Source organism: Triticum urartu, chromosome 3, assembly GCF_003073215.2.
Source record: "Triticum urartu cultivar G1812 chromosome 3, Tu2.1, whole genome shotgun sequence".
Lineage (NCBI taxonomy): Eukaryota > Viridiplantae > Streptophyta > Magnoliopsida > Poales > Poaceae > Triticum > Triticum urartu.
Window position 1 is genome coordinate 324,108,303 of NC_053024.1, and position 27,622 is coordinate 324,135,924.

Sequence of the window (27,622 nt, forward strand, 5' to 3'; positions counted from 1 at the left end):
CATGGATATCACAACCCTCCTATGCGCCATATTACATGAGAGACTTCAATGGTGGATGGTGGCAGCCCCCAATGGCTCCTTATGCTTTTCATATGGGGTGGGCAGCACCTAGAAGGCCTGCTCGCAAGAGACTTTATTACCCCACACAAGGTCATTTGAGCTATGGTGCTAATCAGCCAACAAAAATTTCTCCAAGTAAGGCCAACAAAAAAGTGTGGCGTGTTAAGTCACGTAATGCGGAAATTGCAGAATGTGACAAGCAAAAGGAGATCGAAAAGCCGGTTGTTGGTAATCTGGCTACTTCTAATTGTGATATTGTTATTGTTCAACAGGGTTCCATGGTTAGTCATCATGAGGCAAGCACAAGCAGGGCCAAACCAAGGGATCCCAAATATACTCAACCTAAGTGGTGCCCTCCCGGTTTAACCAAGACCATGAAAAGGAGATTACAACACATGAGAAACCACGAGAAGGTAGAGCACAAAGAGGAGAGGCAAAGGGACGAATTGTTAAGTGAAATTCGGCCCATGGCACTCACAAAACAAGTGTGGAGGCCTAAACAAAAACAAAACACAGATGCTTCTACATTAGCTGCAGCAACACCTTCACCACCAAAAGAGGATGATGCGACCCCTATTACATCGTCCACACCACATGAAAAGTCCCCTTCAATTGAGGAGACTTTAAGCCCAATATACACATTGGGGGATGAAGATGAGATGGTGGATTACGACTCTACGCCGGTTCGGGAAGGTATGGATATTAATATGGTGTATTACTTACCTGCCGAGTTTCGTGCTATAGGTGAAGAAGGGGAGGTGGCTCAACTGGATTTTGGTCCAAAGAACGCTATCTTCGAGAAGCCAAAAGAACCGGTGAAACACTTGAAGCCATTGTACCTCAAAGTTCATATTAACGGATCGCCGGTTGCTAGGATGCTCGTTGATGGTGGTGCTGTGGTAAATCTTATGCCCTACTTGGTCTTCAAGAAGTTGGGATTAGATAATGATGCATTGATGAAGACCAATATGGTACTTAATGAATTTGAGGGTAAAGAAAAGACAGAGGCCAAAGGTGTGATGTGCATGGAACTCGCCATGGGAAGCAAAAATTTGGCCACCACATTCTTCATCGCCGAGGTGCAAGGTAACTATAATGTTATATTAGGCCGTGATTGGGTTCATGCAATGTGTGCCATCTACCATCCATCAATTCTTAATACAGTGGGTCGATGATGAGGTAGAAGTCATTCACGCAGATAATTCGGCTTGTGTTGCTTTGTCCGGTGCATCAGTGGATTGGAATCATCCGGATGTTACTTGCTTAATAGGGCGTGACCTCTCGGAGTTTGATTTCCTTAGTGCTACGAGGAACGGGTTCATTCCCATCTCTTTAAAGCAGATTGGTGGTAATCGGTTCCAGGATATGATGTAAACAAGAAGTTAAACATGGCCGATATAGAAATTATCGCCCTAAGCACATAAAATGGCCGATGGAGTGTTGACATCGTCCTTAGGAAAAGCATCGTGCAAGTTATTTTTTGGCACACAAGTTTGCCGAAAAACAGGGGGGCATGTGTTGACACCAGATTTTGGCACGGCGAAGAACTTAATTAAGATGGCCTCAAATGGAGAAGTGCTCAAAGTGACAAAGTTCCATATCGTCAAAAGGAAAAACTTTGATATTTGGGCCATAGTCATCCGGTCTCATCTCTAAGGCCGAAGTTGTGTTCGAAGTACTCAGATTTTGTATTCAGAACACTATTCGGCTGATTACACCCCCGAGATGGCCTCACATGGGAAAACTTTCTACACGGATTGTCTTCGTCTCATCGAAACAATCGATTTTAATATAAAGATCGTCCCAATCCGAGATCGTATGCAAAAGTTAGAGCCCGCACAGCGCGACCCTCCAATGGGCAAAATATGACGCCCGGAACCAGACACATGTGTGGGTATGCTGATGAGCTGCGTGAATATTTAGCTGTTTTGCGCAAGCAATTTTGCCATGAAGATGACCTCGGATCAAAAAACGTTCAACATGAAAGTTGTTCGCCTCGTCGAAATGGTCAAGATTGCTTTTGGGCTCATTTTCATCCGAGGTCGTTTACCACCATAAAAAAGACCCGCAAGGTGCAGCCAGTTTAAACCGAACAGTTCTGGAAAGTTCGGACAAAACCAATCCGAATTTGACTAGGGTTTTGAACATGAATCCAAACCTTTTCCTTGCACGGGAAGTCCAGGCGCCTCTTATATACCCAAGGGGTGACTGCCGATTGAACGACAACACACAATCGTAAAACACATCTACTTTTTACCCTAGTTTTACATCCCTCCCTTGTTCTTTCTCTCTCGATCTTCGTTCGTTCTTTGTGTTGAAGGGCAGCGATCCTCAAAGATCTAGGGGCGGGTGAACCAACCTAGGGCAGCCCATAGCCGCCGCACGTCCAGATGGGGTCCCTCCCGGGCGCGTGGGGTTTCGGGTCCTGAAAAGCACCCACCGGATTGCTTGTGTACCGCGCTTCCAGACGGGTCTCCTTCGACGTGAGCTGCAGTGCATCACCCTCGGCATTGGAGGTACACGGTGACGTGTTCGTGTTCATGTGCGAACAACATGAATCTGCTAAATGCATAGAACAAAAATCCCTTACTGATCATGAGCCAAAAAGGCACAGAAGATATGATGGCACCCATGTAAATATAGCAAGTTTTATTAACAGTTTCCGACTTGGTAGAAAACAGAGCATGGCATAAACAGAATTATGAAGGCATCTTTGCAAGCTCAAATCACTCACCACAAGGCATTGGATGACAAGATAAGCATAACATCAGCAAGAAGACATGCTCATGAAGCTAACCATGGCAAGAGCAAGTTCATAGCATGCATGGATCAACTACAACAACCATGGCAAAATTGATTAACATATAAACAATCTGCCAGGAACATTTTATAGCAAAATTAGAGCAAGATTAAGACATGCTAAGGAACTACATAATTGCGAACAGGAACATATATGGATAGAGCATAACCATATGTCCAAAACACCCTTACTAAAGATACTCAAAACGAGCATGGATCTCACTGTAGCATCATGTTTACATGGCATAAAAATATCAGCAGGAAAAGGACTTAGCAAAATCCTAAGTCCCTGAAATCAGTAATATCACGAAGGCTACTTTGCAGGCTTGTGCTAGTCACCACATTGATCACAAAAATACATGGCAAGCACCCTTATAAAGATGTTATGGCATATATCAAAACACCGGTAGAACTCATGCCCATATGATGCACACAACAAAAGTGACAAAAAATGACAAATCATCATACTCTCATAAGTAATAGGAGCAAACATTTTATAGAAATCTTGCATCAGTAATTTGGGCATCAATATGGACTCAAACAAGAATGACACAATGGAATGAAATGAAGATCATCTCCCAATGAACATTTTGATATATCATGCGCATGAAACGGAGCTACGGTCATGGAGTTATGGCATGATTAGAGGCATAAATAGTGAGAGGAAAAGGATTTAGACAAAAATAGACCTCTGAATCAGATCTGGATCTTGGGTTCCGTGCACGGAGATCGCGGATGGTCGGGGCAGCTTTCCCAAGACGAGGGGGGCGATGGTCGTAGTTGGAGGAGAGGGCCGGCGAGGTCGGGGAGGCGCGGATCCGCTCCGGCCCGACTGGATCTGGTCGGCGACGAGGGGCGGCGAGGTTGGGCGCGGATGAGGCGATGGCAGCGATGACCGGACGACGGGGCGGCATGGGGAACGGCGACCGGCGGCGCAGGGCTCTGGCGCAGGGGACGGCGAGCTCGGGGAACGGCGAGCGCGCACGGCGCGCGGGCGTTGGACGAGCGTGGGGAACGGGCTGGGGGTGGCTCCGGGCTTCGGCGGGCCCGCGGTGGAGGCGCGGCGAAGTGGGGCGGCCCGGGTTGACGTGGAGGCACAGTAGTGGTTCCAGGCAGCGGCGGGATGATGTGTCGCCACCCGATTTGATGGGGCGACGCGTCCGGTGGACACGTCCGGTGGCGCGGGGGAATGAGGGTAGGGTTTGGACTGTGAGAATTTCGGGGGAGAGGCACATATTTATAACTAGGAGGAGGTACGAGTGTCCAAATGGAGTGTAGTTTTTGCCCACGCGATTGTGATCCGACGGCGGAGAGGACATGGAAGAGGTTTGGATGGGTTATCGGGCCGTTTTGGAGGGGTGTTGGGCTGCAACACACAAGAGGCTTTCCCTGTTACCCGGTTAACCCTTGGAGCATCAAACGGACTCCAAATGGGACGAAATTTGACAGGCGGTCTACCGGTGGTGTACCAAGGCCTCTTGGCAAATCTCGGTCCATTACGAGAATGTTTAACACCCGCTCACGAAAAGAGACAAAAGAGGGACGTCGGTGCACGTGGGAGTGTCAGATTGCGAAATGGACAACGAGGAAAATGCTCGGATGCATGAGACGAACACATATGCAAATGAGATGCACATGATGACATGATATGAAACGCATGACATGAACAAAATGCAAAACAAAGACAAAACCCAACCACGAAGGGTATCTCATAACTTAAAGCCGAAAATGGCAAGAGTCAGAGTACAAATATGGCAAGTTACATCTGGGGTGTTACAGCTTTATTAGAAATACTAAAACTAACTCAAAAATCATGAAACTTCTCATGCCCACTGTTTGGAATATATCCAACAATAAACATTTCAGTTTATGATCATTTGGACATTTAAAATATTATATAGCATTTAAATGCCCAGATGCAAATAGAGTATGATTTAATTCAGTGACCCTATGATGTCCTAGAAATATGTGCACCATTTTTGTCAGAGGTTCCAAACCAAGGCAAAGATGATGAACATTTTAGAAGGGCATTTCAAGTTCATTGAAAAAGATTTTAGTAATCCCTAGTTGGATTAAGGGGGGTGCTGGGGGTTTTCTGTCATCCCCATTTCATATTCATTTGAATTTAAACATGATGCACACATGAAGCTAGCCTAGTGCATTGCCAGAAGCTAGGGATGTGACAACTCACCCCCACTAAACAAGAATCTCGTCCCGAGATTCAAGCGTAGGGTAAGATGAAGGGGGAACGCAAACTAACACAATCTTCACAATCCAGGTTGCATCTCATAAGAACGTTGATTCGATCACCATCTTTGTCTTGATGTATTTCTCTGAGAACTCCAACTAACATGACAAAAAGAGGAAAGGGAAAACTCTAGAAGAATCGATCTTCTCGAGGATCTAACAACTCAGGATCAACTCACGAAATGAGACGTTGAAACATCTCTTGAGCTGAGACATGAAGCACACATCCAAAGGGATGGAGTGAAGCAAACGACGAAGGTTCACTAGGTAGACAACAATTCCATGCTTAAGAGGGTGGTAAATAGTTGTCAATGTAGCGAGGAGTTGAGTTGCCATGATACCATAACGAGACACCTTAGAGGAGGTGACTCATAGATTTATTCCCTTGAGTGGAAAAAAGAATTACCTTTGATTCAGAGATCAATAATATTCTCTAAACTAGCCTAAGGCAGTTCACCAACAATCGTTTGGGGGAGTACGAAAAGATGGCATACCCGAACTAGAATGGATGATGTGGACTACCTTGTTGAAGACAACGCAATGGATGATTTTTGCTTATCATCAGAGATGGATGGGACCCATGGTAGGACCACTTTTGAAGATGATCCTGACTAGAATTACCGAGAAGGGTAGTCCATGGTTGAATGGCACAATGGCGGTGCAAGCTAGGAACAAAATGCTAATACTGGGAATGATTACAGTAACTGGGAGAAACTCAATAGTAGAGAGTGATTCCACTGTTTGAAACGTTATGGCATAATCGAAGAAACTGAGAGCGTATCCCAATTAATGTTGACGATAAATCCTAGTGCTTGCGCGTGTTCTCAAGAATTTGAGCATTTCCATATTCATCAAGGTTTTACCAATATCCCTGTCAAGGATCCTAGCAACACAACATACTACCATGATGAATAATGGTGGAGGATGCAGATGTAAAGGAAGATAACACCTTCTCAGATTTCACCTTAGCGAGGCCAAGGGATCAAAATCTAAATGATCGACCGAGGGGCACTTAGCACTCCGCTTCTAATGTTCTCATTGATGTACTAGCGTAACGCATTCATAGATATGGTTTGATATCTAGAACATCAAGTAACAGGTCGAACTTCGGGAGCTCAAGAATCCATAAGGAATAACTACGAAAGTAAATCCTGCAAGATCCTTATAGGGAGGTGGCCAACTTTCTCAATCAAGATACTACAATAATGGGTCTTCCGGCTGGGTGTGTTGGTCACGACATCCACTTTACCGGGTTACAGAGAGACCATTATTATAGTTCTTGGGAAACGTTCCAATCATCATAACTGCCTGAGATTCAGATCTGGTTGGTGTCAAAATATTCCAGACTCATCCAGTCTAGAGAGAAAAATGAAAGTTTGCAACACAAATCGACGAGATGACGTTGCGAGATTCTCGGGAGATGAACTACGATAGCAATCTCCAAAACATGAGCCGATTCTGCTACACCCCTGTGAACACACTGTCCTAGACAGGCATGACCACATGGTAGTCTTATAATAAAACACTACCGAGTTCTGGTTGGGAACCATCATCAAGGATATCGGAGTCTTGTGCATGATCTAGAATTAACACAACAGACTCCTTTTCCTTGAGCAAATCAATCAGTGGCTTGGTGTGCTAGGGAGTACATATGGAGTGGAGGTAATTAATCTACCAAACCATAGAATACATTCGCACATGCATAACTGACTTGGGATGGTACCAGAGGAAACAAAAACAATCTTTCTCGAACTCACGGCGGCAGCTTGCACCAAATGCACATGAATTCGAGGAAGTCACTTCTTCAATCCAAGCATAAGCTTCATGAACGGAACACGAAGGCATTGCTTACAAAGTTTTCAACACTAGGTTGATGTTCCACATGAATCATGGAGGTGACAAAATGCTGCTGACGGGCTCAACAGCAACTCATCGAAATTTTCCATATCACAGGAATTCCACCATTATGTGAACAATGTGATAGTTTGGTCAGACCAAAAGATGTAATGGTGTATGCTCGAGGAACAACCACGAGTAAGACAACATTATGAATATTGTTGGTTCTAACTTGATTTCATGATAGCCCACACTCAAATCAAGGTTTGGACAAGACGATAGATTCAACAACCGATCATGAGGAAGAATTGATGAAGATATCATCTCTCTTCAACACACACACACACACAGGGATATCCCATAGAACGAACTAAGTTAGACAAGTGCTTATCTTCCAACTCTCCAAGTTGTTGTTTAGCTTAACCAACTAGCTCAGGAGTATCCAACACAGATTCTTGGAGAATGACTGGTTTAGAGAAAACCCAACATGATCACGAACTCAACATAGTGGTCAGGGAACAACCTGGTAATACTTCCGAGAAGATATTCGAAAAATCACGAACCACCGATATGTTATTAAGATCGAGAACAATCTTGCTTTTCAGGGTAAGATGATATGATCAAAAGAGTGAGGGATTGACACAATCCTAACTCATTGATCCAAGAGTGCACCGGAAATAAGGACTAGGTAGCACGATCAATATTAGGGTGATGATTCAATAACCAGCATGCTAAGAGCGAGAGTATTGTCCATTAACTACTAAGCAACGGGGTTGCTAGGAGTATTGATTTCGCACATCACAGTTCACTTGTCGGCATTCTGGTTACAACAACACGGGACCGAGGAATGAATGATAATGGTGAGAAGTATCACAATATCAAGAGTTCATAAGAGGTTGTGCAATTCCTATGATATTCTTGACATAAAGAGGGTAATACTCCAAGGTAGAACAAAACAAAAGCTGGATTGGCATTTTGGTCTGCGGAATACAACTACTTTGACCAGTCCAAGAAATGGATGGGGTGCTGGAGTTTGTTTCTCCTAGTCATTCCGGAATAGAATGGCTTGACGAACCATGAGAATAATGTGCACCGGGAAACATGAATGCACAAGTAAACTTGACTATCCACTGATAGACAAGGATCGAGATACAACTACAAAGGAACAACTCAGAGGAACATATGGGTTTGTGAGTTGTGGATGCATAGATTAGCATGTCAAACGAGTTCAACATATTTCTTTTGGACAACCCATGCAGAAAAATAGAACTGGCAGAGTCACAATGTAGAATGGAGAACTCATCGAGAGCACTCTTGTTGTGATCTTTTGGTTCAAAGAACTTCTACCATAAGCAGTTCATGGTATTTGGAAGAAGGAAATACCACGGACCTCGAGGATTATCACAAGGTTACTAATATCCTAAAGGAACTAGCAAACACTATCAACACGAGGTAAGTAGAGTAAATCTTGGGCTCAAGAACCCAGAAATAGAAGTCCTACTAACTAAATGAGATCATGGGATGCTTTCAAGAATAATGGCCAGAATCATCACACTGAGAATACAAGACATGGCTAGATTACTATGTGATCCTGACACCTAGGGTCATAACAATAGCTCCAACATATATGTCGAGGCAACAAAGTACCTCAACTCACCGATTAGTGTGGTGAAACTGGCCCAAAGGAACATCAGTAACGGGAAGAGGGAATTTGCAAATGCTTCAGATTAGTTAGAAACCTGGGATGACTCGGACAGCGTAACGACTGTAAATGCTCAAAAAGATTTGAAACATCCTGCAAAATAGTGGCATGACCACTCAACATCACAATATCAAGGTTCCGGGATGAACTGTCAACTTACGGAAGTAGTAGGAACAGAACTGAGGCTTGAGACCAACAATCCTAAGAGTCTACAGATTAGTAACACGTGATCCTGATAGAAAGACGAGAAGCCTAGTTCTTAATCCCCGTAGAAAAGAAGAGTCTGACTCAGATCAGAAGGCATAAGGTATAAGGAGTAAAAAGAGCCTTACGTTCCCTTCCCCAATCAATTCCCTTACATAACTAAAGCATTTCTAGACACAACTTCAACCAGTTTGGCTTGGTAATCCTACAGGCAATCAGGCTCTGATACCAAAGCTGTCAGGACCCCGATCCTAAGCCACACCGATCTAGCATGTAACACATCATATCACTTTGCGGCCTCACGCACGGTATTCCCATGGGTGCCACCTTACCTGGCCCGGGACCATTTGCGCCTTTTGGCTCACGTATATGATAGTGTCGCTAGCATCCATATGACAAAGAACCCGGGCCGACATGACTAGTCGTGAACCCAAAGTGGCACTAACTTATAGGGACAGGCATACATGAACCAGCATTGAACATGTCGGTCATCAGCGTGTGAATCCGGGTTGTAGCAACTGGGCTAACAGGACTCCGGGAACCCGGACTGTAGCAGGCTAGCAGGACTCAGGAAGTCACCGCGTGAAATTTCCCCGAAGGGACAGACACGGGAACGAAGTGGATCACATGTCGGCCAGTCTAAGTGTTCCGGAGCAGTAGTAACTGGGCTAGCAGGACTCCGGTAAACCGGGCTGTAGCAGACTACCAGGGCTCAGTGGAAGCACTAGACTACATTTCCCCATAAGAGAGGCTACCAAGGATAAACAACTAGGTTGTCCGATCCCACACATACCAAGCATTTCAATCATACACACAATATGCCCGATATGTGTAAATACAACATGGCATCACAACAAAACTCTATGACTCAAAGTATTTATTCATTAGGCTCCGAAGAGCCGAGTATTACAAACATGGGTCTCATGACCCAACATACAGAGCATACAAGCAACAAGCGGAAGCATAAACATGCCTGAGTACAGACAACTACAAATGAAAAAAGGCTGAGAAGCCTGACTATCTACAAGACCCTCCCAAGGGTACAAGATCATAGCTGAGGTAACAAGCTAAGCGTCGAAGTCCACTCGGAACTACTAGTGAGACTGAAGTCTCTCTGCAAAACCTAAATTAAGCAAACGTGAGTACAAATGTGCCCAGCAAGACTTACATCAGAACTAGCTACATATGCATCAGTATCAACAAAGGGGGTGGTGGAGTTTAACTGTAGCAAGCCAGCTTTGACTCGGTGGCTATCCTAAACTACGACTACAAGTAACTCTTTTGAGGTGGCGCACATGAGTCCACATATTCACCATATCAATACACCACTATGGATCTGTTCCCGTCTCCCTACGAGAACGCCATCCATAGCACTCACACTTATCTTGTGCATTTTAGAGTATCCACTTTCACTTGTCTATGAACTATACAGGCAACCCAGAAGTCCTTTACCACGGACATGGCTATTCAAATAGATGATGTTAACCCTGCAGGGGTGTACTTCTTCACACACGCTCTCGCCACTTACCACCATGTACACGTCATGTATCTCGGCAACCTTCAAGCGGAAGCCTGGCGAGGGAGTCGGCCACGACCTGACTAACCACACAAGTCTCTAGTCCAGGTTTATCGCCTATCCAGTTCCATCCGCGAGGAGATCCGGCCGGGGTTTCGCTCACAGCCCCAAACGATGTGTGCAGGGTTCCCGAGGCACCAAACGGGCGACTCGGTACACCGGGCCACGGTGTATCTACTGCATCATAGCCCACCCTTAGGGTCAGCGCTATGCACGGCCTCCAACACATATCCTACAAACACCAGAAACTAGTTGCAACTCCTAGATAGAGATCAAGGCGATTAATAAGTCGAGAGAGTCAATTAAGGATCCCAATGTGTGGTAGTAGCTGTTCATGGATCACAAACACAGAACTCAGTTCCTGGGACGGTTTCAATGAGACAACACGCCATGTACTCCTACATGGCCTCTCACCCCTACCTTTACCAAATCGTGTTCACACACTTAGCTCACACACAGTAGGACATGTTCATCACCATTCCAACTCATCCTCGATGAATCATTCCTGACTCAACTCTAAGAAGTAGCAGGCATGACAAACGAGCATGAATGAGTAGGCACATCAGGGCTCAAACTACTCCTACTCATGCTAGTGGGTTTCATCTACTTACTGTGGCAATGACAGGTCATGCAGAGGAAAAGGGGTTCAACTACCGCAGCATGTAACAGTTGAATCGTTGTTGTCCTAATGCAGTAAAAGAGAACAGGAGCGAGAGAGTGGGGTTGTATCGGAATGAACAAGGGGGTTTTGCTTGCCTGGCACTTCTGAAGATAGTATAGCTCTTCATCGGTGTCATCGAACTCATCGTCGAAACACGTCTATCGAGAGGGATAACCACCGACAATAGAGAAGGAACACAATCAATGCAATGCAACAATATGATGCATGAATATGACATGGCAATATGCTGTGATTTGGACTAATGCAACTAGTAACAATTTGAGTGAAGCTGATTTGAACACAAGATTCAAATTCAAACTCCATGCAAGGCATTTCAAATGCCTTTTATTCAAATTGTCATATGCAGTGGTTGTAAGTTGTTCAAACATGCATGAGAATGCCATAAACAAATCCTTCATATTTTTCTGATAATTTCTCATATATAATTTATTTCATTTGGAGTTATAGATTAATTTCAATGTATTTTTGAAGTTTAGGGTATTTTATGAAAATAAATAAATCATTTAGATTTATTTGAATTAAGAAAAGGTTTTACTGCGTCAGCACTAGGTCATGCTGACCTCAGCAGGTCAACAGGCTCGGTCCAGGTCAAACCCGACCTGTGGAACCCGCGTGTCAGTGTCACATCTAACTAACAGTGCCTGTTAGTGCTAATTAGGTGATTGACTAAACTAATCTAGGGTCGGGCCCACATGTGAGTGTCTAACTAACTAACTTAGGTTAATTAGCACTAAACCAGGTTAGTTAGTGAGGTGGCCCCCACACGTCAGTGACTCAGGCGGTCAAACCCGATCAAGAAGGGGTCAACCTCACCGGTCAAACCGGTCAACTCGCCGAGGTTTAGCCGCCGGCGAGGCCGGACGTGGCGGAGCGCGTCGGGATCCACCTACAGGGACCCTTTGGGCGCGCAGATAGAAGCTACGGGGAGAGGGCGGAGTGCCGATCCAACGGTAGCGGTGGCCGGGAGCAGCGCCAGCGACGAGGTTTGCGGCGGCTGGACTCGGGAGCGAACGGGGAAGCGGTTGCGGTGGCCGTGGCGATGTGCGTTTAGCACCTACGGCGTCTATGTGGTGCGGTGAGTATGATGGGTGCATGCTCGGGACCAAATGGTCATCGGAGCATCACCGGTGACGAGCGCGGGCGCTGGCGCATTCGGTTGCAGGCGAGGCGACGGCTACGGCGCACGAGGGAAAAAATGGAGAGGGGGAGCAGGAGCAGGAGCTCACGACGGGTGCGACGAGATGCTCAGCGGGCTCGGGGATGCACTGAGGTCGACGGGGCAGTGAAGGCGATCTCCGGCGGCCGGAGGTGAAGACAACGCCGATGGCGGCTCTCCAGGGCTTCCCGCGTCACGTGGCTCGACGGAGAGGCGTAGGCGACGGTGGCGGGGCTCGTGGACAGGTCAGTGAGGCGAGTGGGAGGCGGTGCCAGTGAATGGCGGCGAGGAGCTTCGCTCGGGCGCGTGCAGGGAGAGAGCAGAGGAGGGGGGGGCATGGGGAGAGCGAGGGAGTGAGCCAGGGTGCTGCGTGGCGATGCCCCGAGCCTCCAGGGCGTCGAGGGGGCAGCTAGGCAGGCAAGAGGTGGCCGGGCGCGTGGCTATGCATGCCGGGCACGCGCCCTCGCCTACTGGCGCGAGGAGGACGGCGACATGGGAGGTGGAGGTGGGCTGGGCCGGCACAGGCTACAGTGCTGGGCCGCATAGTAGGTTGCCAGGTGAGTTGCTCTTTGCATTTTATTTTCTGTTTTTCTTTTTCTATTTTTCTACAACTTTAGGGCTTTATTAGAAATACTAAAACTAACTCAAAAATCATGAAACTTCTCATGCCCACTGTTTGGAATATATCCAAAAGTAAACATTTCAGTTTATGATTATTTGGACATTTAAAATATTATATAGCATTTAAATGCCCAGATGCAAATAGAGTATGATTTAATTTAGTGACCCTATGATGTCCTAGAAATATGTGCACCATTTTTGTCAAAGGTTCCAGGCCAAGGCAAAGATGATGAACATTTTAGAAGGGCATTTCAGGTTCATTGAAAAAGATTTTAGTAATCCCTAGTTGGATTAAGGGGGGTGCTGGGGGTTTTCTGTCATCCCCATTTCATATTCATTTGAATTTAAACATGATGCACACATGAAGCTAGCCTAGTGCATTGCCAGAAGCTAGGGATGTGACATTTATGCGTAGATGTCATATGCACGAGTAGAACACAAAGGAGTTGTGGGCGTGGGTATATACATATTGCTTGCCGTCACTAGTTGATTCTTGATTCAGCGGCATTGTTGGATGAAGTGCCCAGACCGACATTACATGTACGCTTACGCGAGACTGGTTCTACCGACGTGCTTTGCACACAGGTGGCTAGTGGGTGTCTGTTTCTCCAGCTTTAGTTGAATCGGATTCAATGAACATGGTTCTTTCTGAAGATCAAAAAGCAATCACTATACCGCGTTGTGATTTTTGATGCGTGGGTAAGAATGGTTCTTGCTCAGCCCATAGCAGCCACGTAAAACTTGCAACAACAAAGTAGAGGATGTCTAACTTGTTTTTGCAGGGCATGTTGTGATGTGATATGGTCAAGACATGATGCTAAATTTTATTGTATGAGATGATCATGTTTTGTAACACAGTTATCGGCAACTGGCAGGAGCCATATGGTTGTCGCTTTAATGTATGAAGTGCAATCGCCATGTAATTGCTTTACTTTATCACTAAGCAGTAGCGATAGTCGTGGAGGCAATAGTTGGTGTGACGACAATGATGCTTCGATGGAGATCAAGGTGTCAAGCCGGTGACGATGGTGATCATGACGGTGCTTTGGAGATGGAGATCAAAGGCACAAGATGATGATGGCCATATCATATCACTTATATTGATTGCATGTGATGTTTATCTTTTATGCATCTTATTTTGCTTAGATCGACTTTAGCATTATAAGATGATCTCTCACTAAATTTCAAGGTATAAGTGTTCTCCCTGAGTATGCACCGTTGCGAAAGTTCGTCGTGTCGAGACACCACGTGATGAGCGGGTGTCATAAGCTCTACCTTCACATACAACAGGTGCAAGCCAGTTTTGCACACGCAGAATACTCGGGTTAAACTTGACGAGCCTAGCATATGCAGATATGGCCTCGGAACACTGGAGACCAAAAGGTCGAGCGTGAATCATACAGTAGATATGATCAACATAGTGATGTTCACCATTGAAAACTACTCCATCTCACGTGATGATCGGACATGGTTTAGTTGATGTGGATCACGTGATCACTTAGATGATTAGAGGGATGTCTATCTAAGTGGGAGTTCTTAAATTAATTTGATTAATTGAACTTTAATTTATCATGAACTTAGTACCTGATTGTATTTTGCATGTCTATGTTGTTCTAGATAGATGGCCCGTGTTGTTGTTCCGTTGAATTTTAATGCATTCCTTAAGAAAGCAAAGTTGAAAGATGATGGTAGCAATTACACGGACTGGGCCCATAACTTGAGGATTATCCTCATTGCTGCACAGAAGAATTACGTTCTGGAAGCACCGCTAGGTGCCAAACCCGCTGCAGGAGCAACACCAGATGTTATGAACGTCTGACAGAGCAAAGCTGATGACTACTCGATAGTTCAGTGTGCCATGCTTTACGGCTTAGAACCGGGACTTCAACGATGTTTTGAACGTCATGGAGCATGTGAGATGTTCCAGGAGTTGAAGTTGATATTTGAAGCAAATGCCCGGATTGAGAGATATGAAGTCTCCAATAAGTTCTACAGCTGCTAGATGGAGGAGAATAGTTCTGTCAGTGAGCATATACTCAAAATGTCTGGGTATAATAATCACTTGATTCAACTAGGAGTTAATATTCCATATGATAGTGTCATTGACAGAATTCTTCAATCACTGAGACCAAGCTACAAGAGCTTCGTGATGAACTATAATATGTAAGGGATGGATAAGACTATTCCCAAGCTCTTCGCGATGCTAAAGGCTGCGGAGGTAGAAATCAAGAATGAGCATCAAGTGTTGATGGTCAACAAGACCACCAGTTTCAAGAAAAGGGGTAAAGGGAAGAAGGGGAAGTTCAAGAAGAACGGCAAGCAAGTTGCTGCTCAAGTGAAGAAGCCCAAGTCTGGACCTAAGCCTGAGACTGAGTGCTTCTACTGCAAAGGGACTGGTCACTGGAAGCGGAACTGCCCCAAGTATTTGGCGGATAAGAAGGATGGAAGGTGAACAAAGGTATATGTGATATACATATTATTGATGTCTACCTTACTAATGCTCGCAGTAGCACCTGGGTATTTGATACTGGTTCTGTTGCTAATATCTACAACTCGAAACAGGGACTACGAATTAAACGAAGATTGGCTAAGGAAGAGGTGACGATGTGCGTGGGAAATGGTTCCAAAGTCGATGTGATCGCAGTCGGCATGCTACCTCTACATCTAACTTCGGGATTAGTTTTAGACCTGAATAATTGTTATTTGGTGCTAGCGTTGAGCATGAACATTATATCTGGATCTTGTTTGATGCAAGACGGTTATTCATTTAAATCTGAGAATAATGGTTGTTCTATTTATATGAGTAATATCTTTTATGGTCATGCACCCTTGAAGAGTGGTCTATTTTTGATGAATCTCGATAGTAGTGATACACATATTCATAATATAGAAGCCAAAAGATGCAGGGTTGATAATGATAGTGCAACTTATTTGTGGCACTGTCGTTTAGGTCATATTGGTATAAAGCACATGAAGAAACTCCATTCTGATGGACTTTCGGAATCACTTGATTATGAATCACTTGGTACTTGCGAACCATGCCTCATGGGCAAGATGGCTAAAACGCCATTTTCCGAAACAATGGAGCGAGCAACTGTGTGTTGGAAATCATACATACTGATGTATGTGGTCCGATGAATATAGAGGCTCGCGGTGGGTATCATTATTTTCTCACCTTCACAGATGATTTGAGCAGATATGGGTATATCTGCTTGATGAAACATAAGTCTGAAACATTTGAAAAGTTCAAAGAATTTCATAGTGAAGTGGAAAATCATCATAACAAGAAAATAAATTTTCTACGATCTGATCGTGGAGGAGAATATTTGAGTTACGAGTTTGGTCTTCATTTGAAACAATACGGAATAGTTTCGCAACTCACGCCACTCGGAACACCACAGCGTAATGGTGTTTCCGAACGTCGTAATCGTACTTTAGTAGATATGGTGCGATCTATGATGTCTCTTACTGATTTACCGCTATCGTTTTGGGGTTATGCTTTAGAGACAGCTGCATTCATGTTAAATAGGGCACCATCTAAATCCATTGAAACGACGCCTTATGAACTATGGTTTGGCAAGAAACCAAAGTTATCGTTTCTTAAAGTTTGGGGTTGTGATGCTTATGTGAAAAAGCTTCAAACTGGTAAGCTCAAACCCAAATCGGAGAAATGTGTCTTCATAGGATACCCAAAGGAGACTGTTGGGTACACCTTCTATCACAGATCTGAAGGCAAGACATTCGTTGCTAAGAATGGATCCTTTCTAGAGAAGGAGTTTCTCTCGAAAGAAGTGAGTGGGAGGAAAGTAGAACTTGATGAGGTAACTGTACCTGCTCCCTTATTGGAAAGTAGTTCATCACAGAAATCTGTTCCTGTGACTCCTACACCAATTAGTGAGGAAGCTAATGATGATGATCATGTAACTTCAGATCAAGTTACTATGGAACCTCGTAGGTCAACCAGAGTAAGATCTGCACCAGAGTGGTACGGTAATCCTATTCTGGAGGTCATGTTACTTGACCATGACGAACCTATGAACTATGAGGAAGCAATGATGAGCCCAGATTCCACAAAATGGCTTGAGGCCATGAAATCTAAGATGGGATCCATGTATGAGAACAAAGTGTGGACTTTGGTTGACTTGCCCGATGATCGGCATGCCATCGAGAATAAATGGATCTTCAAGAAGAAGACTGACGCCGACGGTAATGTTACTGTCTACAAAGCTCGACATGTTGCGGAAGGTTTTCGAAAAGTTCAAGGAGTTGACTATGATGAGACTTTCTCACCCATAGCGATGCTTAAGTCCGTCCGAATCATGTTAGCAATTGCCGCATTTTATGATTATGAAATTTGGCAAATGGATGTAAAGACTGCATTCCTGAATGAATTTCTGGAAGAGGAGTTGTATATGATGCAACCTGAAGGTTTTATCGATCCAAAGGATGCTAACAAAGTGTGTAAGCTCCAGCGATCCATCTATGGACTGGTGCAGGCATCTTGGAGTTGGAATAAACGTTTTGATAGTGTGATCAAAGCATATAGTTTTATACAGACTTTTGGAGAAACCTGTATTTACAAGAAAGTGAGTGGGAGCTCTGTAGCATTTCTAATATTATATGTGGATGACATATTGTTGAGTGGAAATGATATAGAATTTCTGGATAGCATAAAAGGATATTTGAATAAAAGTTTTTCAATGAAAGACCTCGGTGAAGCTGCTTATATATTGGGCATCAAGATCTATAGAGATAGATCAAGATGCTTAATTGGACTTTCACAAAGCACATACCTTCATAAAGTTTTGAAGAACTTCAAAATGGATCAAGCAAAGAAAGGGTTCTTGCCTGTGTTACAAGGTGTGAAGTTGAGTCAGAATCAATGCCCGACCACTGCAGAAGATAGAAAGAAAATGAAAGGTGTTCCCTATGCTTCAGCCATAGGCTCTATCATGTATGCAATGTTGTGTACCAGACCTGATGTGTGCCTTGCTATTAGTTTAGCAGGGAGGTACCAAAGTAATCCAGGAGTGGACCACTGGACAGTGGTCAAGAACATCCTGAAATACCTGAGAAGGACTAAGGATATGTTTCTCGTTTATGGAGGTGACAAAGAGCTCGTCGTAAATGGTTACGTCGACGCAAGCTTTGACACTGATCCGGATGACTCTAAGTCACAAACCGAATACGTGTTTATATTGAACGGTGGAGCTGTCAGTTGGTGCGGTTCTAAGCAAAGCGTCGTGGCGGGATCTACATGCGAAGCGGAGTACATAGCTGCTTCGGAAGCAGCAAATGAAGGAGTCTAGATGAAGGAGTTCATATCCGATCTAGGTGTCATACCTAGTGCATCGGGTCCAATGAAAATCTTTTGTGACAATACTGGTGCAATTGCCTTGGCAAAGGAATCTAGATTTCACAAGAGAACCAAGCACATCAAGAGACGCTTCAATTCCATCTGCGATCAAGTCAAGGAGGGAGACATAGAGATTTGCAAGATACATACGGATCTGACTATTGCAGACCCGTTGACTAAGCCTCTCTCACGAGCAGAACATGATCAACACCAAGACTCCATAGGTGTTAGAATCATTACTGTGTAATCTAGATTATTGACTCTAGTGCAAGTGGGAGACTGGAGGAAATATGCCCTAGAGGCAATAATAAGGTTTTTATTTATATTTCCTTATATCATGATAAATGTTTATTATTCATGCTAGAATTGTATTAAACCGGAAACTTAGTACATGTGTGAATACATAGACAAACAAAGTGTCACTAGTATGCCTCTACTTGACTAGCTCGTTGAATCAAAGATGGCTGAGTTTCCTAACCATAGACATGAGTTGTCATTTGATTAATGGGATCACATCATTAGAGAATGATGTGATTGACTTGAACCATTCCGTTAGCTTAGCATTTTGATCGTTTAGTATATTGCTATTGCTTTCTTCATGACTTATACATGTTCCTATGACTATGAGATTATGCAACTCCCGAATAGCGGAGGAACACTTTGTGTGCTACCAAACGTCACAACGTAACTAGGTGATCATAATGGTGCTCTACAGGTGTCTCTGATGGTACTTGTTGAGTTGGCATAGATCAAGATTAGGATTTGTCACTCCGATTGTCGGAGAGGTATCTCTGGGCCCTCTCGGTAATGCACATCACTATAAGCCTTGCAAGCAATGCAACTAATGAGTTAGTTGCGGAATGATGTATTACAAAACAAGTAAGGAGACTTGCCGATAACGATATTGAACTAGGTATTGAGATACCGACGATCGAATCTCGGGCAAGTAACATACCAATGACAAAGGGAACAACGTATGTTGTTATGCGGTTTGACCGATAAAGATCTTCATAGAATATGTAGGAACCAATTTGAGCATCCAGGTTCCGCTATTGGTTATTGACCGGAGATGAGTCTCGGTCATGTCTACATAGTTCCCGAACCCGTAGGGTCCGCACGCTTAACGTTCGGTGACGATCGGTAATATGATTTTATGTGTTTTGATGTACCGAAGGTAGTTCGGAGTCCCGGATATGATCACGGACATGACGAGGAGTCTCTAAATGGTCGAGACATAAATATTGATATATTGGATGAGTATGTTTGGACTTCGGCAGGGTTCCGGGCAAGTTCGGATGAATACCGGAGTACTGGGGGGTTACAGGAACCCGCCGGGGAGTGTAATGGGCCTCATGGGCATTAGTGGATAAGAGGAGGGGCGGCCAGGGCAGGCCATGCGCCCCCTCCCCCTCTAGTCTGAATTGGACAAGGAAGGGGGGCGCCCCCCTTTTTTCTTCCTTCCCTCCTACTCCTACTCTTGGAAGGATTGGAGTCCTACTCCCGGTGGGAGTAGGACTCCCCTTGGGGCGTGCCTAGGAGGCCGGCCTCCTCCCCCTCCTCCACTCCTTTATATACAGAGGAGGGGGCACCCCAAAGACACACAAGTTGATCATTGATCTTTTAGCCGTGTGCGGTGCCCCCCTCCACCATAATCCACCCCGGTCATATCGTAGGGGTGCTTAGGCGAAGCCCTGCGTCGGTAGCTTCATCAACACCGTCATCACGCCGTCGTCCTGACGGAACTCTCCCTCGAAGCTCTACTGGATCATGAGCTCATGGGACGTCACCGAGCTGAACATGTGCATATCGTGGAGGTGCCGTGCGTTCGGTACTAGGATCGGTCGATCGTGAAGACGTACGACTACATCAACCGCATTGTCATAACGCTTCCGCTTACGGTCTACGAGGGTACGTGGATGACACTCTCCCCTCTCGTTGCTATGCATCACCATGATCTTGCGTGTGCGTAGGAAATTTTTTGAAATTACTGCGTTCCACAACAATTACTACTCCACTGCGCGCATGCGAGTAGTTAAATCATGGGTTGCTAGTACTTCCATTAGTCTCCTTCATATTTTGTGCCAATTTTTGACCATATTTGTAAGTAACATAATATTTATGCATGTCATAAAAAGTGGCACAAAAAAAGGGGGCCAATGAACCAGGACGTAGGCAGCATGATCAATTTTTGCCAGGGCTACTGTTGGTGGCCTTTGTATTTAAATATGGACAGAGTGGAGTAGTACTATCTTTATCTTAGCCTCTTAGGGCTCTCCCAGCGCCTAGGCTCGCCACACCCACCGGATCCCGCCATGGAGGATCCCTTAGATCCCAGGATCCCGCGGGCTGCCCTCTCGCTGCGGCCCGCAGCACTGCCGCCTTTGAGCGAAACCCACATGTGTTTATAGGGGATCCATTGCTCTGGAATCACAGATCAGTGGCGCCGGAGGACATGCCAGGGGTGCGTTTCAGGTGGTGGGCAGCAACGGCAAATCGGATCGAGTAAGCGTGGCATCGATTGGAGAGAAGTTCCAAGGAGCTGCGCCTGGAGCAGCACAAGGCGGAGGCGCAAGTCGATCTCAGGGGAGAGATGCTGAGGGATGTAAGCATCTGGCAGCGCCGCGTTGATTTCGAGCTAGGGCTAATGGCAGAGATCATATTCACGGAGTCAACTGCGGAGGAAAGAACGTGCATGTCTGCACAATGGCATGAGCAGCCGGTGCAACTATTCAAATGGGCGGTAGGAGAAGCCAAATCCCGGGACCAGTTGCGGCGGTGCCGCTGGCCATGCATCGTAGGCGAGGTGAGCTGCCCTCCTTCCCCTCCAGCGATGCAGTGACCTAGTCGGTTTGTAACATCCCAATTTTTATTAAATTTGGATGTTAATAGAATCATTCAATGCATGTCATATTTCTTTGCATTTTGGAGTTTTTAAAGTATTCAAATAATATTTTTCCACTCGAGAAAAACAAATGAGAGGGGATAAGATGACTTCCTCAAAATATAGAAGAGTGGGAAAATTTTATTTTGAATATTATTTGATGTTTGGGAGTTTATTGGTATTTATTTTATTTGCAAAAAGTGCATTAATTGCATTAGGAAATTATTTTCAAAATGTTCTGTGCTTAAGTAAATGTTCATTAGGCTCTAAGTATTGTATAGTTATTTTAGAAATTATTGTGGTGTTTTTATTAATTCATTTGAATTAGTTATGGGCCACTTTAATCTCCTGTTAAAAAAACACACACGCACGCACGCAGCTGGACCGAAACTGGGTTCGGCCCAGGAGCGCCCGACCGGCCCAGCTAGCCATTTTGGCCCAAGGCCAGCGCCCCAGCACCCCAGCGCCCGATGCCTTCCGCCCGGTCGACCGCCCGCGCCTGCCCTCGCTCGCCTCCTCTCGCTGTCGCTGCCAGGCGGGCCCCACCCGTCAGGCCGTCCTCAACCTCCCGCACCGCGCGGGATAAACATCCGCGCCTCGCCGCCCGCAACCGCCGGCTGCCTCGCGCTCGGATAGAGCTTATCCGCAGCTCCCGTGCCCTCTGACCTCGCCTATATAAAGGCCAGGACCCCCTCTTCCATCTTCGCCGTCCCACTTCTTCCCACGCCGCTCACAGCCGCCGCGCTGCCCGTTCGCATCTCGCCAGAGCCGCGCAACTCGCCGGAGCATTTCGTCGCCCGTAGACCACTCCGACCCTTCCTTTTCTGTAAATTTTCTTAGCCCGCCGAGGCGCATCCTTTTGACACGATTTTTGCCCCTAGGACCCATCGGAGCCGCCGCACCATCGATGCCAAAGCCGTCGAAGCACCGAAGGCCGCCGTCTTTGCCCCGCCCCGTTCGGACGCCGCCGACGCACGCCGACACCACCTTCGCGACGCCCTCGATGTGCCGCACCTCCCCGCCTTCTTCCCCGACGCCGAGGACCGCCGTAGCCGCTGCCCCACCATCGACCAACGCTGTGCCGCCATCCTCTGCTCGTCGTCGACGCCGCCAGCCATTGTAAGCCACCGCACCTCCTCTGGTTCGTTTGATCAAAGATCAACGGCTTAGATTAGATTCGTTAGGTTGTTATTTTTAGTCGAACCGGTACGCGGTTAACCGCGGGTTTTATTTTTAAAACCGATCAGCTTTTGTTTAAATTAGCCATCGCCGCCGTTTTGGTTAAATTGTGAACGTCCGCTGTTTAAGCTACGCGGTGAACACCTTTCGGCCAGTAGGAATCTGCCACGCGCCAGGTACCTGTTTGCGATAGTTTTTCTTCACTGTTTAGTCCCTTTTATAACAGATTAGTCCCTGATCTTAGATTAGCCATAACTTTTAAACCGTAGATCCAAACTCGATGAAACCAGCGGCAAATTCCTCGTATTGTTTAGATCTATCCAGTGGTATACTTTTTGCAAACTTTTCTCAGATTCAAATTTGAATTTATTCATATTTGAATTCGAACTTCAAATGGCCATATCTCCCAAACCGAAGCTCCGATTAAGTTGATTCCTTTTGCATGTTGTCACCGTAGCAAAACCCTATCACCTGGACCTTTGTCACAATAATTTTCACACAATAGAATCTGCCCTTCAATATTTTTACTAGTATGCATAGTATGCACTATATTTTCACATCACTCTTTGAACCATAGGCCTATGTTGTTTTGCACTTAGAATATTTCTGTAGTAGCTTAGTGTGTTGTATGTTCATTTGGTTTTTTCGAGACTTTTTGCTATGCTTGTTCTTTTGGTTCTCTGGAATGTTTGCTTATGTTTGTTTACCTTCTTTGTGATAGATTGCCCGGAGTGCGAACCAGAATATTATCAGTCTTTAGAATTCAACCAGCAGTACCAAGGCAAGTTGCATCTTGATCATGTTTCATTACCTATGTTTTTATTATGCACTTAGTTCTTTGCAGTAGGACTGCATGGTAGGAAACTGATGCCGCATGACTATGCTTTTCACCCAGTAGTTCATTGAGGTAGGTCTGAACCATATAACATTGTCGCCATCGTTTTACATTATGTTGCTACGCTAAGTAGATGTGGATTGGGGAGTGATCATTGTAAAGTTTGAGTGACAATGTAGTAAATAGGACCTAAGTTCATTAATGAACCACCTGGGCGGAAACTTGTGGGAATGGTGGCGAAGTACAGTGGCGCACGCATGGGAAATCCATGGTGGTGCACCACTAGTGGACCGTCCGCTCAGGCTCAAAGATATCAATCGTATTCCCATGTCTAGAAGCTTACGTGTGCAGCCACAAGCCAATATGGGCTCTGGCTTAGTTGAGTAGCTAGTGTGACCCCTTCCGGGATGGGCTAGCAGATGTAGAATGATGTAGGTGTACCGGCCTATCCGTGGGTTAAGGGGAAACATTTTCGAAAGGCTATGTCTCGATCTCCCGATCATGGAGGTGGTCGAGTCTTGTGGGGAAAAGTGCGCAACCTCTGCAAAGTGTCAACCTAATCGATTAGCCGTGTCCCCGGTTACGGACAACTTGAGCATCTAGTAGTGGAAATGCCGGGAGATCTCCTCACCTTTAATTAAACAGTTGGGTTTTAAATGAAACTTGGGAGCGGATGGAGTTGGGTTTGCCAACTCATCCTATGCAAATGTGTAGTAGTAGAATATCATCTTTCCTAATAGGGAAAAACTAGCTTTTTGCAAAAAAAACTAAACTTAGAGCTTTCCACCAGCCAATTTGCATGTATAAGTAGGTTCCTTACACTTATGATGTGACTTGCCAGTACATTCAATGTACAGACCCATATGGCTGCAACTTATCACGTTGCAGATATATCCGACGAGGATTAAGGTGCGATAGGTCGATGTTCTTCACTCAACCTTGCTCGTGGAGTTGGACCCATTTACTTCTTTGCTTCCATGGTATTTGCTAATTGGCTCTATGCCCTGTTTTGTAATAAATGTATTACTCCTGGACTATCGATGTAATAAAGAGATGTGTGTTATTTCTGTTATTTCATTGAGTACTGTGTGTGCTAGCAAGTCGATCCAGGGACTAGCACGCTAAACACAGAGACTTCGACTCTTACCAAGTCGGGTCGCTACAATATGGTATCAGAGCCAGGTTGACTGTAGGACGCGACCCCTAGAAATGGAGAAAAGCGATAGGATAAAAACTAGAGTTTTCATTTTCCATATATATCCTTTGGTCTCGTACCTTCTCTGCTTCAATACTAATTTCTTCTCTTTTTCAAAATGTAGATGTCATCCGCCCTTGTTGATTCGAGCAGCCCGATGAGACCATGCCCTTTGGACGACAGCTAGTGAAGATCACGAAGCACCTGAAGATTGGGCTTCCCACATTCACTAGAACCTTCACAGCCACCCTGCCCGAGGAGACACATTGGAGGATCGATGCTCATATCCCCGGACGCATCCTCGGAAACCACACCAAGCCCATTGATTTCCATGTGGATACCGCAACATGGGGCTTGGGCAAGGGTATTGCTGCTCACATTGCTCTCGGACGCATTTGAGAGGTGTATGACGAATACCTCAAGAGGACCTCCTTCATGATGTACGGACGCCGCGACGCAAATGGAGATGTGGTGCGTACCCTAGAGGGCGAGAAGATAGCATCCCATATCCAGGACATGGAGGAGCACATTCGCATGATCGAGCTGGAGCTGTCTGACAACATGGTCGTCATCAAGAACCTCATGACCCGCAAGGCCGAGCTAGAGGAGGAGCTCCAGGACACTCGCATCGAGCACGAGGGAGAGCTGGACGCACTGCAGGAGAAGATCGACAACCTAAAGCTTGAGCTCGAGGTTGCCGAGGAGAAGCTGGATGAGGGAGAAAACATCCAGGAGGATCACTCGTATGGTGCCTATGTCAGCCAGGAGAGGGAGAAAACATGGCTTACCTTAGGTTTGATTATTTGTGTGAACCTCTTTGTTTGAAATTGAATTGGAGTGATTTGAAGTTTATTGCTATCATGTGCATATGGGTAGTGTGATTTTACTCACTAGGCATTGTTTTATTCTAACTCCTCATCCACTCTGAAACCCATCAGATGCCTCCAAGACGTGACCCCGGATTCAATTTTCCATCGGAGCTTACGCAATTGATCCAGCAACAGAATGCTCTTATGCAGATGCTCATTCAGAACCAGAACCAGAACTAGAACAGCAGCAACAACAACAACAACAACAACAACAACAACAACAACAACAACAACAACAACAACAACAACAACAACAACCCACCGCCGTCACCCCCGGTTGACAGTCTTACCCGTTTTCTGAGGCTGAACCCACCCGTGTTCTCCAACAGCACGGAGCCGATCATCGCAGATGACTGGCTCCGCAAGATAGGAAGGGAGCTAGCCATGGTAGGATGCAATGATGCTGAGAAGGTGAAGTTTGCTGCCCACCAGCTAGATGGGCCGGCAGCTGCTTGGTGGGAGAACTACACGACCACATACCCCATGGAGAATGTGACTTGGGCTCAGTTCCAGTGGGCGTTCCGCACTGCTCATGTCTTAGCTGGAGCCATGAGTCTGAAGAAGAAGGAGTTCCGCAGCTTGCGCCAGGGAGGACGCACGGTATCTCAGTATGTTGATGAGTTCAGTAAGTTGGCCCGTTACGCCCCAGAGGACGTGGCCACTGATGCAGCCAAGCAAGAGAAGTTTCTGGAGGGATTGAACGATGAGTTGGGAGTTCAGTTGACTGTGGCAACATTTGCGGACTATCAGGAGCTGGTTGATAAGGCTACCATTCTTGAAGGCAAGCACCAGCAGATGGAGAATCGTAAGAGGAAGTACGGTCATGGGAAGTATAACTCTGGAGTTCAACAGAAACCCCGCTACAGCCCGTACTCAGGAAGTTCGGGATCAGGCACTAGCAAGTTTGGAGGGAATCACCATAACCATGGAGGCCACATTCATCATGGAGGAAATGGACACAACCACCATGGTCACAAGCAGGGCAATGGTAATGGAGGAAATGGCAATCAGCAGCATTTCAATTCTTCCACACCGATGAAGAAGGACCTGAGTCACATCACCTGCTTCAAGTGCATGAAGATAGATCACTACTCTAATGAGTGTCCTGAGGCGCAGAATGGAAATGGAAATGGCAATGGGAATTTTGGAGGCAAGAAGCCCAATCCTTTCACTAAGGGGCATGTGAATCATGTCAATGTGGAAGAGGTTTATGAGCAGCCTGACGCAGTGATTGGTAAGTTCTTGGTTAATTCATTTTTGGCACTCATTCTTTTTGACACTGGTGCATCGCATTCATTCATATCAAGGGGATTTGTGGATAAACATAAGTTGCCTACCATAGCTCTTAATTCACCCATTCTAGTGAGTTCCCCAGGAGCCGAGTCTATGGCTAGTCAGGGATGTTTCCAATTGCCTTTGAACATAGGGGGACATGTTTTTCCCACAGATATGATTATACTAGAGTCGCAAGGGTTGGATGTAATCCTAGCGATGGATTGGATGTCCAAGTATGAGGGAAACATTGATTGTGCTAGTAGATCGATTTTTCTCACCACCCCAGAGAAGAAGAGGATCAAGTATGTCTCTAGGCTTAAGCCTAAGAGGACTCAGGTGAACTCTCTTACGGGAGTTGTCCAGGAAGAAGTACCAGTGGTGAAGGATTATCCCGATGTATTTCCGGATGAGTTACCGGGTATGCCGCCAGATCGGGAGATTGAGTTTTTGATTGAGTTGCTGCCAGGCATAGGGCCTATCTCCAAGAGGCTGTATCGAATGTCTGCCAATGATTTGGAGGAAGTCAAGAAACAGATTAAGGAGTTGCTAGAGAAAGGGTATATTCGCCTGAGTTCATCACCTTGGGGAGCCCCAGTACTCTTAGTGAATAAAAAGGATGGAACCTTGAGAATGTGTGTGGATTACCGCTCTTTGAATGAGGTGACCATCAAGAACAAGTATCCCCTGCCGATGATCAATGACTTGTTTGACCAGCTAGAAGGAGCTAGTGTTTTCTCCAAGATCGATCTTCGATCGGGTTACCACCAATTGAAGATCCATGAGAAGGATATACCCAAGACAGCTTTTACCACAAGGTATGGGCTTTATGAGTATACAGTCATGTCCTTTGGTTTGACTAATGCCCCTGCCTATTTTATGAACATGATGAACAAAGTATTCATGGAGTTCTTAGATAAGTTTGTTGTGGTATTCATTGATGACATATTGGTTTACTCCAATAATGAGGAGGAACACGCTGAACATCTCCGCTTAGTTTTGGAGAAGCTCAAAGAGCATCAACTTTATGCCAAGTTCAGCAAGTGTGAGTTTTGGCTCAAGGAAGTCGGATTTCTTGGACATGTAGTGTCAGGTGAAGGGATTGCAGTGGACCCTACCAAGGTAGAGTCGGTCACAGAATGGAATGCACCC